Here is a 16,236-nt window from a genome sequence, read left to right as displayed (position 1 = left end):
ATCTTGGCCAAAATAAAAGGCTCCAGGGGCAGATCCACCAGAAATTCCCAGTTCCAGGCATTGGACTGACAAGTTCAATAACCTATCAGCCAAGTGCCCACCCCTGCCTCCAGGGATCCAGGCATGCCCGTCATCTGGGAGGCTGGTTTTCCTCCCCCAGCATGAAGACTAGATGCCAGACTCTACAATCACCATGTGTCCAATATGGACAGTCAGTCAGACCTGACTGCATGTCCACGTGGTGGCAGCGGCAACAACTAACCAAACCCAAGACTGCAATGGCGCTGTCCCCACTCTGACTCTATAGCATTTCCACTGCTGCCTGACTAGCAAGCTGGGCCATACCACTGAGTCACAGCTGCAGGGTAAGTTGGCGCCGCCAATGCAAGTGTTGGGCACTGTGAAGCCACCACCAGACCCATGATTCCCTATTCTACACTTGCTAGGAAATGCTTGTATCTATCGCCTTCACCTTCGCATGGAGATTCAAGTCTACCCGGGTGCGAACTGTGGGTCCAACATTAGAGGTCACTCCTCTGGAGCTGCGACGGTGTGTACCGCTCCTCGGTAGCTCCCCCACCCACAGGGCAGTGAGAAAGAGGCGGAGATGGGTTGTTGGGAGCTAATTGGTGCTCGCTGGGCATTGGTGCTCCTGGTGCATTTTGGTGCAGATGGAGTGCACTCCAGGATCTGATCCCTGCCTCCTCTGCTGCTGCTATGGGCACTGGAATTGAGTTCCTTGGGCTTTGCAGATAATGCTGGAGTCGCGACTTTGCTCAGCCCCCGGGGTCTGGGGCTCCCCTGAAGGCTTGGGTCACCTTGACTCCAGTGCACATTCCTGGGGATGACACACAAGAGTTAATGAAACCGGAGGGGGGGGGGAGTAGTAGCTCATGCCTGTATGCCTAGCTACTAGGGAGGCCGCAATCTGAGGATCAATCTCTGTTTGAAGCCAGCCTGGTAGAAGTCCATGAAAGTGTTAGCTCCAATAAAGACTCAGAAAAAGCCAAAAGCAGTGCAGGGCTGTGGTTCAAGTGGTAGACCAGTAGCCTTAAGCACAACGAGGCTCAGGAACAGGACCCAGGCCCTGGGGTCAACTCACAGGACCGGCAAATAAAAGAGTAATCAAACCTTTCCTGTCTTTTTTGCCCTTCCTTGTCAGCGTAGGGCTGGCTTTGTGTGTTCTGCTCTGCCACAGTGCTGTTGCACCCAGAAAGCTTGCTCTTTCTCACCCGCACTGGCCGACTCATTCTCTACTCGAAGTTGAATTTTTTTTGCGCAAGGCTGATATTCTACTGTTGAGTCCCACCTCTACTTCCGGCTTTTTGGTATAATTAGTTTAAGAGTCCCAGGGATTTTTCTGCCTAGCCTGGCTTCAAGCCTCCATCCTCAATTCTCAGCCCACTGAGAAGCTAGTATTATAAAAGTGAGCCATGGGTAACCAGCAAATTTGACTTTTATTTATTTATTTTTACTATTGTTTAACTATGGATGTGGAAACATAAATTGTCGTCTTTTATTTCTGGTTTATTTCACTTACAATATTTTAAAGATTCATTCATGTAGCATGGGTCCGAATGTCATTCCTTTTTAAGACTGAATAGTATTTCATTGGATGCATAGATCACATTTTGTTTATTCATCCATGGACATTTGGGTTGCTCCTACCTTTCCACTACTGTGAATGATGCGATGACTGATATTATACTTCTTTTATATTGGGCACACTGCTGTAACAGAGTAGCCAGAGGAGCAACAGGAACCCCAGGTGAACTGTGGGGACTCACCAGTACTTTTCCTTCACATTAACAATCCACAAGAATCCTTACAGCCTGCGAGGTCCATATGATAAGACTGATTTACACCTTTTGCTTTTCTCCTAGTTAGGCTGATCTTGCTGTTTTCCTAATTAAATAAATACCCAAGAAGTTAACAAGTCAGACAGAGCCTTTGCAAATTTGCTCTGTTCTCCTCTAGAAACTTCTTCTCTAAACCTTTGTGTGGACCTGGATACTTGAAGGCTTCTGCTTATAACCCTAGCTACTCAGGAGGCTGAGATCTGAGGATACTTGTTAAAAGCCAGACTGGGCAGACAAAGCTGACAGACTTCTATCTCCAATAAAATAGCAAAAAACCTCAAAGTGGAGGTTTGGCTCAAGTGATAGAGGATTTGCCTTGAAGGAAAAGCTAAGCAAGGGCATGAGACCTGGAGTTCAAGCCCCCTGGCATGCATACACACACACACACACACACACACACACACACACACACACACACACACACAAATAAACCTTTGTGTAGTTCTCTCCATTTTCTCAGGAACAGGAGCAGAAGTTCTACCTCAGCAACCCCTTCCCTTGCCTGCTGACCTAAAATATTCATTTTTGCACTAGTTCTTTGATTTCTCCACAGAGCAGGTCTCAGTTTGGGCCTCCCTCTGGAGGATGTCAGCTCCTAGGTCACACTCTATTCTATACCATCCTTATCTCTAGCAGCACCTGCTTCTGTTTATTGAGAATAAACTAGAGCTCTTTCTGGGCAGATGAATTTGCAGAACAGGTCCCCCTCTTCCCTGAGCCAAGCAGCCTAAGTAAAGCTGAGACCTGAAGATTTTAGCTCATATACTTCTCCACCTTGGAAAGTAAACTGAGGACCTTCCCCAGCTAAGTACATTATAGCTATTGTATTCAGTAATTACTGCTTGAGCAAAGTATAGCAGTCAAAGTCATAAATGGAAGGAAATTATTTAGTCTCTCTCCCCTTCACCTCTCTTCAACTAGCTTCCTAGAGGACTCTGAAGGAAATTGGATTTGAGGTGTGTTTTTTTTTTTGGTTTTTATCTTCCCGGAGTCACTTTTTAATCAAAGTTGCAAACCAGGCCAGGCTTCCCCACAATACTTTAAGAACCCAGCTTTAATCTCATGCCCTTTCATCACTTTTGTTTTGGTTTGGTTTTTTTTGGGGGGGGGTCCAGTCGTGGGGCCTGAACTCTGGGCCTGGGCGCTGTCCCTCAGCTCTTCAGCTCAAGGCTAGCGCTCTACGACTTGAGCCACAGTGCCACTTCCAGCTTTTTTCTTTTTGCTTATGAGGTGCTGAGGAATCGAACCCAGGGCCTCGTGCATGCAAGGCAAGCACTCTACCACTGAGCCACCTTCCCAGCCCCTTTCATCACTTTTGTAATATAGGATGCACCAAAAAAGGGAAAGGGCTTTTGGGATTTTATCCTCCTCCCAGAGACAAGACTACTTTCAGTGGAAAAACAGACCTGATCATTGACTGAAAGTAAACGAGAACTGATACTTTCAGACTGTGCCCTCCTATTGGGGCAGCCATGGGCATTAAATGAGATAATATATAATAAAAGGTTGCCTGGCTGTGGTGGCACACATATGTAATCCTATCTACTCAGGAAGCTGAAGTCTGAGGACTAGGGCTTGAACTCAGGGCCTGGGCCCTGTCCTTGAGCTTAAGGCTAGTGCTCTACCACTTGAGCCACAGCTTTTTTTGAGTAGTTTATTGAAGATAAAAGTCTAATGGACAGCTTGGAAAAAATTATATTAAGTGAAGTAAGCCAAAAAGAAACAAAGGTCCCATGGTTTCCCTTATTTGCAATATCTAGTATATGCATGAGTCAAGCAGAAAAGGTCAGATAATGTGATGTTAGGAAAATGAACCCTTAGATATGTATTTAAATGTTTTTTTTCTTTCATGCATTTGTTTCTAATGCATTTACAAGATTATTTCTTTGTTGCTTTGTATGTCCCTCCCCCACAGTATAATCCCTGCTTTCACTATATTTGATGTTTGTATAATTTGTGGAGGAGAAGGGGAAAAACAAGTCGTTTAAGGATACAGGTGGACCCGTTGCAACAATTAGAAGTACAAGTTGTCACGTCAAAAACGAACTTTACAACTTTGGTGGGGGGGGGGGAGGATTGGGTGGGGGGGGAGGGAGGCTTTGAAGGGATGTGAAGGGTAAACAAAGGAAGAGGCTGCAATGCTTGATAAGAAATGTACTCATTATCTTGCCCATGTAATTGTAACCCCTCTGTACAGTATGTTCACAAAAAAAATTAAAAAAAAATGTCTAATGGACTTTAGTGCCTGGGCTGGCTTTGAAACAGGATCCTCAAATCTCAGCCTCCTGAGTAGTTGGGATAACAGGTGTGAGCCACCAGCACGTGACTCACAATGACCCCTTTAAAGCCCTCTCACCTGCACTCTTTATCTTGCTATGGTTGCTTCACATATTTGTTTATTTACTTGGTTGTCACTGTGCTTCCTCAAATAGGTGATTGGTTGTGACTTGGGTCAGCACCTAGTCAGCTTCTAGACTATTGTATTTGATGAATGGTAAGTCTCTCCTCCCACTGACACCTTACTACTTCCCTCTTTATTAGTTTTGTATGGTCCTGTGCCTTGAACTCAAGGTCTGGGTCCTGTCCCTGAGGTTTTATTGCTTAATGCTAGCACTCAACCCCATGAACCACAGCCCCCCATTCAGCTTTCTTGGTGGTTAACTGGAGATAAGAGTCTCAGACAGCCTATTCTGGTGGCTCCCACCTGTAATCCTAGCTACTCAGGAGGCAGAGATCTGAGAATCTGGGTTTAAAGCCAGTAAAGGCAGGAAAGTTCGGGAGATTCTTATCTCCAGTTAATCACAGAAAGATCCAGATATGGCAATGTGGCTCAAGTGATCGAGTGCAATCCTTAAGCAAAAGTTTAGAGACAGTGCCCACGCCTAGAGTTTAAGGTCCAAGACTGGCAAAAAAAATAAAAAGGAAAGCAAGCAAGCAAGCAAGAAACTCATAGACATTCCTGCCTAGATTTGCTTCGAATAGTGATCCTCAGATCTCTGCCTGTAAGTAGCTAGGATTACGAGCATGAGCCACCAACATCCAGGTCCCTTTTTATTTAAGTATTTATTTTAACAAACTGTGGTCTGTGTCTTCAACCTTCCTGGTGGGATACAAAATTTCCTACCAGGTGTCCTTACTTTGGCTTTTTTAGGGATCTTCAGTGTTGATGCTATTCATTCTGGGACCTCAAGCTGATGAAGCCAAAGCTTTAGCCAAGGGTTTTGGAAAAAGAATAGATTCACCAGTCTAGAAGTGCTGGTTTATGGGTCAGTATTTAAAACACATTTTATTGTGTGTGTGTATGTGTGTGTGTGTGTGTGTGTGTGTGTGTGTGTGTGTGTGCATGTGCGAGTGCTCTGATACTAGGGCTTGCTCTGTTGCTTAGCTTTTCTGCTCAAGTCTGGTGTTTACCACTTAAGCCACACTTCCATTTCTGACTATTTTTTTTTTTGGGGGGGGGGGTCGGGTCATGGGGCCTGAACTCTGGGCCTGGGCGCTGTCCCTCAGCTCTTCAGCTCAAGGCTAGCACTCTACCGCTTGAGCCACAGCACCACTTCCGGTTTTTTTCTTTTTGCTTATGTGGTGCTGAGGAATTGAACCCAGGGCCTCAGGCATGCAGGGCAAGCGCTTTACCACTGAGCCATCTTCTCAGCCCCCATTTCTGACTTTTTAAAACTTAATTGTCGGTAAGAATCTCACAAGCTTTTTTGCTCAGGCTGACTACAAACCAAGGTCTTTAGATCTCAGCCTCTTTAAGTTGCTTGAATGGCAGGCAGGAACCACCAGTGCCTGGTTTGTTCTTAATATTCTTTTTTTTTTATCGGTCATGGGTCTTGAACTCTGGGCCTGGTACTGTCCTTGCACTCTTCAGCTCAAGGCAAGTGCTCTACCACTTGAGCCACAGCGCCACTTCCATGTTTTTAATATTCTTTAACAAACTCCTGATTCAAAGACTGGGTCTCCATTTTCCCATCTCATCATCACAAACCTTTAGTCGTCATTCATTCTCTCCTGTTTAAAGAAAGGATGATTATAATGGTGTGATTTCCAGGCTTGCAACAGACAGATCGGCTTATCCAAAAGCAAAGCCCAAAAATTGTAAGTATGAGACTTCTGGCAAAGATCCAGGAGAAAGGAGAAGGGATTGGAATGCAAGGGTTTAAGGACAATGTCTGTGAACTATGGAAGAAATGAAGGCTTAGAAGACAGAGGTGACCTCTCACAGTCCCAGTGGTGGCAGTGGAGTACAGGAGGAGCCTTAGTGCCCTACACCATCCCAGGACTTGGCATGCCTGCAGTGAGTGGGCATTCATCTAACTCCTTGGAGGTCTCCAAGAGGGCAGTGGCATTTATCAGAAGATCACTCATACTGTGGCAGATGTAATAGGCAGCAGGCTCAGATTCCATACTGTCTATCCCTGGCTTATTCCCTTATGTTTGCCCTAGTCATCATAATAGCATTGCAGCAGATTCCTGGGACCAGAGACTGAGTGACTCAGTCAAAATAGGATAGCAAGGGAGTGAAAAGCCAGGGCAGGAAGCTAGGGAGGTTGGTGGGACTGAAAAAGGGACAAGAAGATAGCTGTAGCCAGGTGCTCATTACTCACACCTGTAATTCTCACTACTCAGGAGGATGAGATCAGAGAATGATGGTTTAAAGTCAGCCTGGGAAGAAAAATACAACAGACTATTATGTCCAGTTACTTTAAAAAAAAAACTGGAAGTGGAGCTGTGTCTCAAGTAGTAGAGGGCTCTCTTGAGTGAAAAGTCAAGTGAGGTAGATGATGGTGGTTCACACCTGTAATATTAGCTACTCAGGAGGCTGAAATCTGAAGATCATGGTTCAAAGCTAACCTGAGCATGAAAGTTTGTGAAACTTCTTTTTTTGAGTTACTACGGGAGGGGGGGGGTAGGAGGGAGTCAGTACCTAGGCTTGAACTCAGGACCTAAGTGCTTTTCCTGAACTCTTTTGCTCAAGGCTAGCACTCTACCACTTGGAGCCATAGCAACACTTCTAGTTTTCAGGTGGTTAATTATAGATAAGAGTCTCATGGAATTTCCTGTTTGGGCTAGCTTTGAACCATGACCCTCATATCTTAGCTCCCTGAGTAGCTAGGATTACAGGCATGAGCTATGAGACACTCATTTCCCTTTAATTGCTAAAAAGCTGGAAGTACAGATGTTCCTCAAAAGGTAGCATGCTAGCCTTGAGCATAAGCAGCTCAAGGTCAATGTCCAGGCTCTGAATTCAAGCCCCAGGACCTGCATACATACACACGAAGGACCTGCATACAGACCAAGGGAGTCCACTAACAGCCAGAGTGATGAAGGCCATGAAGAGAACATTCATTCACCTGCCTACCACACTAGGACCTTGCAGAACAATCTAGAACTGTGTAGAGAGTTCTGTCTCCTCCCTGTTTGCTGTTCTCCCTTAGATTTGGATGCTGGCTCTTCCTGTTATTGAAGTCCCCATTCCTAGGCCTGTAGGAGACCCTTCTTCCAGTTCTGTCCCCAGTCAGCCACCTCCTCTATACCCCACACCCATGGTCATACTACTGTATCTTCCTCTGTGTGTGTATGTATGCATAAACACACGCGTGTGTGTATGTATGCATACATGCATGTGTGCACACTCATCCTGGGAATTGAACTTAGGACCTGCACACTGTCCCTCAGCTTTTGTACTCAAGGTTATCTCTGTATCTCTTGAGCCACAGCTCTGCTTTCAGCTTTTTGATAGTTAATTGGAAATAAGTGTCTTATGGACTTTCCTGTCTGACTGCACACTATGATTCTTGCCTCACTCCCAGTCTCCTGAGTAGCTAAGATTACAGGTGTGAAATACCAGTGCACAGAAAATCTATCTATCTATCTATCTATCTATTTATCTATTTATCTATCTATCTATCTATCTATCTATCTATCTATCTATCTATCTATCTATCTATATGTATCTATGTATCTATGTATCTATGTATCTATCTATGTATCTATGTATCTATCTATCTATCTATCTATCTATCTATCTATCTATCTATTGCTGGTAATGAGGCTTCAACTCAGAACCTAGTCACTATCCCTTAGCTTTTTTGATCAAGGCTGGAACTCTGCCACTTTAACCACAGCCCCACTTTGTAATATTTGCTGGTTCTTTGAAGGTAAGTCTAGGGACTTTTCCTACCCAAGTTGTCTTTGAACTAAGATCCTTAGTTCTCCGCCTCCAGAATCCTTTTCCTATGTTATTTTTCCGTATCTGTTTGTTACTATTTATCTGCTTTTGTCCAGAGAAGCTGATCTGAGACCCTTCCCAGATCATGCTTGCTGCCATGTGCAATGTGGAAAAGGAATGGCTTGCAGAATGAAGGAATGAAGCCTGTGTGTCCAGCCTCCATCTAGGGATGTGGCAGGTTTCAGGTTTCAGCACTAAAGTTGGCTAATACATGATCCCTGCCCAAGGAGCCCATGTTCTTCCCATAATGAGAAAGCCCTACAGATAGACAGAAAGACATGAGATCTTCGGGGTGGCAGCCCTGAACTCCCATTCTGGTAGAAAGGATGTTCTCCCTAAGAGAGTTTTGGGAGTCTGTGATGAGAAACAAAGTAGTCACCAGGAAGGAATAGGCATAGCCCAAAAGGCAAGGAGTAACAGAACACTCCCCTCCCCTCACCCAAAATCTAAGACTACTGGACAATGGTGTGAACATTGCTCTGCCCTTTGACTGGGACTGGACAATGTCCCTGCTTCTGTGTGTGTATGTGTGTGTGTATGCATGCGTGAGGGTACATACACACACACACACACACACACACACACACACACACACACACACAATGGATGAACATAGAAATATTATTTTATAAAAAATGTACTCATTATCTTGCCCATCTAATTGTAACTCCTCTGTACAGTATTTTCACAATAAAAATAAAAAAAGAAATATTATTTTACAAAATCATCTCTAAAACAAGTCACTGATGGATCACGACTATAATCCTAGCTAATCAGGAGGCTGAGATCTGAAGATCTCATTTCAAAGCCATCCCCAGCAGATATAGTTGAGAGATTCTTTTCTCCCATGAACCAGCAAAATCCCAGAAGTGAACATATGGCTCCAGTGGGAAGAGTGCCAGCCTTGAGAAGAAAAGCCAAGTAAAAGTGAGAGACTCTGAGTTAAAGCTCCAATGCTAGCAAAAATCAAGCAAATAACTAATTTAAAAAGTAATCTAAGAGATTTCCTCATCTGTAAAATGGAATGATGAACAAGATAATGGAAGAATGAAGGAATCCTGAAGGGCCTCAGTTCACCCCATTCCACCCCCAAACACCTAACAAATATGCAAAATCACCTGCTCATTACTTAGAGCCAACCAACTAGGCCAGCCTAGCCTTGTTTTAGTGCCACCTGCTGGTACAGATGCAAAATGCTGCATGTTGCCATCCTATGAGACACTTGGGCAAGTGTCTTACTTGCTTCAAAGACCTCTAGCCTCATTGGGTCTCGCTTTGTCTATCTGCTACATAAACACAGTAGACTCCTTCTGCTCCATATCCTGCATCTTCCTGGCTTGTGATTTTCAGATTATTTTTTTTTTCTATTACTTCTGCTGATCCTGGGGCTTGATCTCAAGCCAGGATGCTGTCCCTTAATATTTATGCTCCACACCTCCACTTCTGGTTTTTTGTGATTACTTGGAGATAAGAGTTTCATATGAGCTAGGTGTCAATTGCTCAGGCCTTTAATTCTAGCTTCTCAGGAGGCTGGTATCTGAGGATGTCAGTTCAAAGCCAGCCTGGACAGGAAAATCTGTTAGTTTCCTATCTCCAATTATTTACAGAAAAATCTAGAAGTGATGCTGTGGCACAGAGTGCTACCTTTGAGCAAAAGAGCTCATGGATAGCTCCCAGATGCTGAGTTCAAGCCATAGGACTAGCAAAAAAAAGTTTTATAATTTTTTTTTTTGCCTGGGCTGGCTTTGAACCCTGATCCTCAGATCTCATCCTCCTGAGTAACTAGGATTACACACAAAGGACCCCTCTTATAGAGGTTCTGCCTCCTATCACCTTGATCTTCAGCCTTCCTGTATGTAAGCCCCCAGACTTCATCTCATCCTCCTTTGTGCAGTTAAGCATGTGGGCCCCTGGGCATCACACTGTGGCCCATCACCCCTGGAAGACTTATACTTGAACACTGGACTGATTGGACCTCAGAGGTGTTTCCTTTCTAGTCCCCTTCTTTGTAGAGATCTTCAATCCCAAATAATTTAATAATCTTACTGATATCCATCCTTTCTTTCAAAACTGATCACATCTCTTTTGTGGGCCTATTTTTAAGGCTCTGATAATACATCTTGTGTCCTGTTGTGGCTTCTCCTGGCATGAGCTAACTCAGGAGGACTAATGCTTGTGCAAAAGATCTGATAAGTTTACAGGTGTTATGAAGGAGTCTGGATGGATTCAATTGACTGGATGAGTTTCTACTGATTTATACAAAACACTGATTTAATATTTCATATTAATGAAATGTAATCTTACTGATTACTCCAAAGCATTGTATGTGTGCTCATATACACATATGTGTCTATGTTTGTCTTTGAAAGAATGGCAGTTTTTATTTTAGAACTATATCAAACTCAAGAATAGTAATTGGTATAGTTGATATTTCCAATGACAGCAGATTTTTTTTGCCTCCAATCATCAATATTTATTGTGCATTTACAGTGTACTGGACACAATAGAACATACAGAAAATATTGTCCCTGCTCTGGAGGATCTTAGATTCTGAAAGAAAAAAAATATCTTTTTTTTTCTTGGTTGTGGGGCCTGGGCACTGTCCCTCAGCTCTTCAGCTTGAGGTGAGCACTCTACCACTTGAGCCACAGCACCACTTCTGACTTTTTCTGTGTATGTGGTGCTGAGGAATAGAAACTAGGGCCTTATACATGTGAGGCAAGCACTCTATCACTGAGCCACCTTCTCAGCCCCACCTGTCTTTTAAAATAGCACTTTTATTTGGTGTCTTCTGTAACATTCTGAGGAAATATTCTGTAGGGTGAGACTTGGTATAACTCAGACCCATCATTACTTAGAGAAGATTTAAAGGCAAACAATGGCAGACCTTTCGGGATAGAGTGTATAGGAGATACACAATCTCATCAAATAAGGTGAGATGTGCTGCAGTAGAGGATGAGGTTAATAGTTTGTGGGATGCAAGCAAAGAAAGCAAGGGATTTTAGACAGTGAGTAGAGCCAGAAAAGTCATGTGACCTTTTCCAAAGTACATGGCCACCAAGGAGGAATGGTTGGTGACAAGACAGAAGGCTAAAAAAAAGGAAGGTAATCCTGTGTACCTGACAAATAAAATGACCAAAATCAGAAGGAAAACAGAATCAAGAAATTCTCAAAAACAAAAACAGAATTTATAGTTAATGCTAACCAATGTCATGATGGGTCAAAAACATTGTGGCTTCCTAAGTCAGAAAATGCTATATATCAAAATTTTAACTGGAACATATTACTTTTCAAATCAATTTCCCCCTCCCCAAGGAAAAACTTGGCTCTGTAGGAGATGGTCATTAGATAAATTAGTATTTTTGTTATTGTGATAAACTTTGCACTTTAAACTTGGTGAAAGCCCATTAGCTGCCAAAAGGGAGTAAGGAACAAGTTTATAATAATGTACAATTTCTTTTGAGGTGTTTCAAAACCAAAAGACTAATTTACATGAAAGTTGTAGAGAAAGTAGTAATAATGATTACCAAACAGTTCATTTTCACTGCATCTTTATTTTTACATTTGTTCGTAGGTTGCCTAAAACATTTAAATACAAATAAAATGTGTAGCAAAAATAATAAGCAAACATTACAAATAATGGAATGTGAACTATTTCTGCCCTTATCCAGAGTTAATTGAGACACAACTTTGTCTCAAAGAATACTTCTAGTGCTGTACTCTAGGTGTACACACTGAGATAACTCTTCCACAGAAATACATGATTCCAACATGTAACAGCCATGGAATATCTGTTTGTACCACAGCCCTGCAAGTGCGCCCAAATTTTCTAATATCCAGAATAACTACACCTGTGCCTGGAACCAATTTTCCCTTTTATTCTCCACCAGTACAAACCAATATGTACTAAGATTTCTTCACTTTGACATGGAAGCAGTTTTACACTGGCCTTTGTGAAGTCACCATGTACCAAAGTACATGCCAAATATTTACAACTTGTATAAAAATTCTACATCCTCATATTGGTCATCTCAAGATGAAAACAGATAGCTCATTAAATGTTAATGGTCAATATCTATTCCCCTAATATTAAGCAACAAAAAAAAACCCTGGGAAATATAGAAATTCCAATAGAAGCAACGTAAACCTGTCATAAATCATAAACGACAAACTATTTGTGGGACAGCATGGATGACAAATGGTCTACTGTATAAATTTTAGAATGAGGCAGACAAAAGTTGGAAAGCCATTTACTTTTCCCCTCCTTCTCCTGCTTTCACTTCATCTTATATCCACAATGTTAACTTTTCGCTCAGTAACTATGTTATTAGTGTGCAGTCTTTGAACCACTATTCACTGAATGTATCAAGTTCAGCAATGACTAGATCAAAAGCTGTCTTTGCAAGAAAGCTAGCTTCCTCTGGGGAGTTCAGAATTTCATAATAAAACACCAAGAAGTTAAGGGCCAGACCCAAACTGATAGGTTTATCAGTTGTGAAGCTTGAACTCTGGGTCTGGGCACTGTCTCTCAGCTCTTCAGCTCAAAGCTAGTGCTCTACCACTTGAGCCACAGTACCACTTCCAGTTTTCTGAGAGGTTTATCAGATATAAGAGTCTCAAATGTTTCTTTCTTGCTATTGTTTCTAACATATTTATAAGATTTCTTTATTGCTTTGTATGTCCCTCCCTGATGGTATAACCCCTGTTTGCACTGTATTTGATGTGGTATAATTTGTTTAGGGGAAGGGAAAAAATAAATTGTTTAAATAGGGATACAGGTGGACCCATTGCAACAATAAGAAGTACAAGACGTGATGTCAAAAAATGAATTTTACAATTTTGGCACATGGGGGTGGAGGGTGTGATGAGATCTGAGGGGGAGATAGGAAGGGATGGGATGGGGAAACAAAGGAGGGGGCAACAATGCTTGATAGGAAATGTACTCATTACCTTGCTAATGTAATTGTAACCCCTCTGTACACTATTTTCACAAGAAAAAAAAAAGTATGTCAGACATTCCTGCCCGGGCTGGGCTGGCTTTGAACGGTGATGCTCAGATCTCAGCCTCCTGAGTAGCTAGGATTACAGGTGTGAACCACCAGCACCCAGCTTGCATTTCCTTTTGGCTAATCTCAAAAGCTTCTTGGTATGCTGGTTATGAACGATTCACAATCCCTTTCTTGTCATCAGCAGCAGCAATCTCAGCCAAGTAGTGGTAGTAGTTTCTCTTCATTTTCAAATACAAGATTTTGCTCTCTGCTTGTGAAGCACAAGGAATGGAGAACTTTTCCAAAAGTGACAGTGAATCATTGTAGCTATCTCTTAGCTCATGCTTGATTCCCTCTACGTTCTTCATCATCTGCTATTTTTCTCAGCACCTTCCATTTTTTTGCTCAATACTTGAAATGACCCTCTAAGATGACCTATGGGTGTCTATAACATTTCTGTAAGCAACTGAGAGAAGATTCCTTTAATCATTAGACAATTCAGCTCTTTGCTCAGTGACAGACTTCATGTCACCATATTGCTCAGCCTGCTAGGTCAGTTTGGCCTTCTGTACCAGCTCATTTGTACCCATGACTGGATTTTGTGTCCTGAGTAGGTGGTGGAGGACAGACAGGGTTTCAGTGGCTTCTGGGTAGTGGCAGTAGTGGCATCAAGGCTGAGACTCTGCCCTGGATCTTGAAGTTCACAGGCTCCAGTGATGGGGTTTCCTCCAATCCAATTTTATTGTTTTTTTTTAAATTCACACTGAAATTTTCAATCAATGAAAGTACATTTTGATTGATGCTCTCTTTTGCCATTTTAAAATGATTTCATATCCAGACATTATAGTAACATGTGGTTCTGGGATTTATTTTTAAAACAATACAATGTCAATGTGTATGTTGGCAGGTGCTCAATGTGAACATTCTATGACCTCTTACCACAATGATATGAAGAATGAAGTCTTGCCTTCAACTCCAACTGTCATTCAGCACCAAGAGGTTCACATTTGTGAGCAGTTGGGATATGCTCAGGTTCCTTCTAAAATTCTGAGAAATGGGAAATCTTTACTATTGCTATAGCAGTATGTTTAGAGTTTCTGAATGCTGCTTTTACAAGAGACTGCTCAATGTTACTTAATATATATTCCTCATCATTTTTTTTTGGTCAGTCGTGGGACTTGATCTCTGGGCTTGGGCTCTATCCCTGTGCTACTCAGCTCAAGGGGAGCTCTCTACTGCTTGAGCCACAGCGCCACTTCCAGTTTTTGAGTGGTTTTTATTGGAGATAAGAGTCTCATGGACTTTCCTGCCTGGGCTGGCTTTCAACAATGATCCTCAGATCTCAGCCTTCTGAGAAGCTAGGATTACAGGTGTGAGCTACCGGTGCCCAGCTATTCCTCTTCTTTTTAAAAATTCTCTAATAGGGGCTGGGAAGGTGGCTCAGTGGTAGAGTGCTTGCCTTATATGCATTAGGCCGTGGGTTTGATTCCTCAGCACCACATAAGCAGAAAAAGCCAGAAGTGGTGCTGTGGCTGAAATGGTAGAGCACAAGCCTCGAGCTGAAGAGCTGAGGGACAGTGCCCAGGCCCAGGAAAGACAAAAAGAAAGGAAGAAAGAAATAAAGCCAAGCAATATCTTTACTTATTTTTAAATATGCATCAAATTACTACATTTTGACTTAAGGTTCTGCAAGGAAACCATTTTTAAAAATATTTTTCTAATTTAAAATATTGTAGTTTTTTGAATGTAAACATCTTTTTGTAAACATCTTAGAAGAGAAAATGTAACAGGGGGCACCCCTTCACTGCCTTTATCAGAAGGACTCGTGATACAAAATAGAACAATATTAAAATTTGAATATGTGGCATAAGGAGTAGAGCACCAAGCTTGAGCATAAAAACCAAAGACTAATGTACCATGAGTTTAAAGCTCTCTACGAGCACAAACAAAAAAGATATAAATATAGTAATAGAATATCATGAAACAAATTGTGCATCATCTTATTTGTGTTGATGTCCAAATAGAGAACAATAGACATGGAAATCCAGAAATTTTAGATGGGTTTTCAGAGTAGTGTGTGTGTGTGTGTGTGTGAGAGAGAGAGAGAGACAGACAGACAGACAGAGAGAGAGACAGAGAGACAGAGAGAACTTTGTCCCTGTGACTAGGGGGATCCTGGGGAATTGGTCACAAGGAGTAGTGTCATCAGGTCAGTGGAGTGCATAGTGGATGATGAAGGGAAAATAGCTTGGATGGTTCTCAGTGAGTTAAGGACTGTGGGAGTGACTGGGTTTCTATCCTGAAGCACCTGGTGAGGGTAAGACTGACTGGGCCCCTGATTGTTGAGGAGGACTTGAAAAGGCAGATAACTTTTCTCAGCTGAACTTGACCCCTGGCGTGTTTGACTCACATCAATAATCAGCAGAAAGTTGTCATTCTCTTCATAGCATCTCTTCAGTAGGACAAAAGACTAACCGGGGCCATCAGTCAAGGAAAAATGAATTCTTGGCACAGATATCAATTGGTAATTGGTTCAGGATGTTCTGAACTGTGAACCATCTTGGAAGCCACGTAGAACAATGGTCACAGGTGGGGTCACCTACTGATCAGAAAGGCTCCCTAGAGGTCTTTGACAGCAAGATGGTGAGTGGATTATACAAGTGTGCTCTTCCTCATGTCCTTCAGAAAAAGTCCATTTAGAAGAAGGTGACCTGTTTTTCGTCAGGAGTGGAAATGTAGACTTGGTAGGCATTCATGATTTGAATCTTTTCCTGGCTTAGGCTATCTACTAGAGCATCAGTATTTACAGGATAAGTTTGTTGATGAAGGTTTGAAGAAAGGGAAAGAGACTTGCTCTGGCTTTGGATTCCATGACATCATGCAGAGGAATGAAGGGTTCCAGGAGCTAGCTCTCCAGCACTCAACTAGATTCTTTTCTCATTACCATCACTCAGGAGTGTTGGGATTCTGAGGAAGTATTTTTAAAAAATCTACCCTTCCCTCAAGGCTGGGTTGAGATCACAGGAAACAGTAGATATTATTTATGAGCTGCAAGTTTTTTAACCACATAAAGGAAGTAGAGTTAAGGCTTACTTGACTTTCCCATGGTTAGACAATTGGAATAACATAGGCAGGAGTAACATGTCCACAACAACCA

The 16,236-nt window shown here is 42.4% G+C and overlaps 1 pseudogene; it reads right to left on the bottom strand.

Moving 5' to 3' along the window:
• Nucleotides 1-528: 528 nt before the first annotated feature.
• Nucleotides 529-13,669, bottom strand: LOC122127715 (annotated as a pseudogene).
• Between the last annotated feature and the right edge of the window lie 2,567 nt (nt 13,670-16,236).

Source organism: Dipodomys spectabilis, unplaced genomic scaffold, assembly GCF_019054845.1.
Source record: "Dipodomys spectabilis isolate Male_0828 unplaced genomic scaffold, ASM1905484v1 ptg000308l, whole genome shotgun sequence".
Classification (NCBI taxonomy): Eukaryota; Metazoa; Chordata; class Mammalia; order Rodentia; family Heteromyidae; genus Dipodomys; species Dipodomys spectabilis.
The sequence above is the reverse complement of the archived record's forward strand: the minus strand, read 5'-3'. Positions and strand labels throughout refer to the sequence as shown.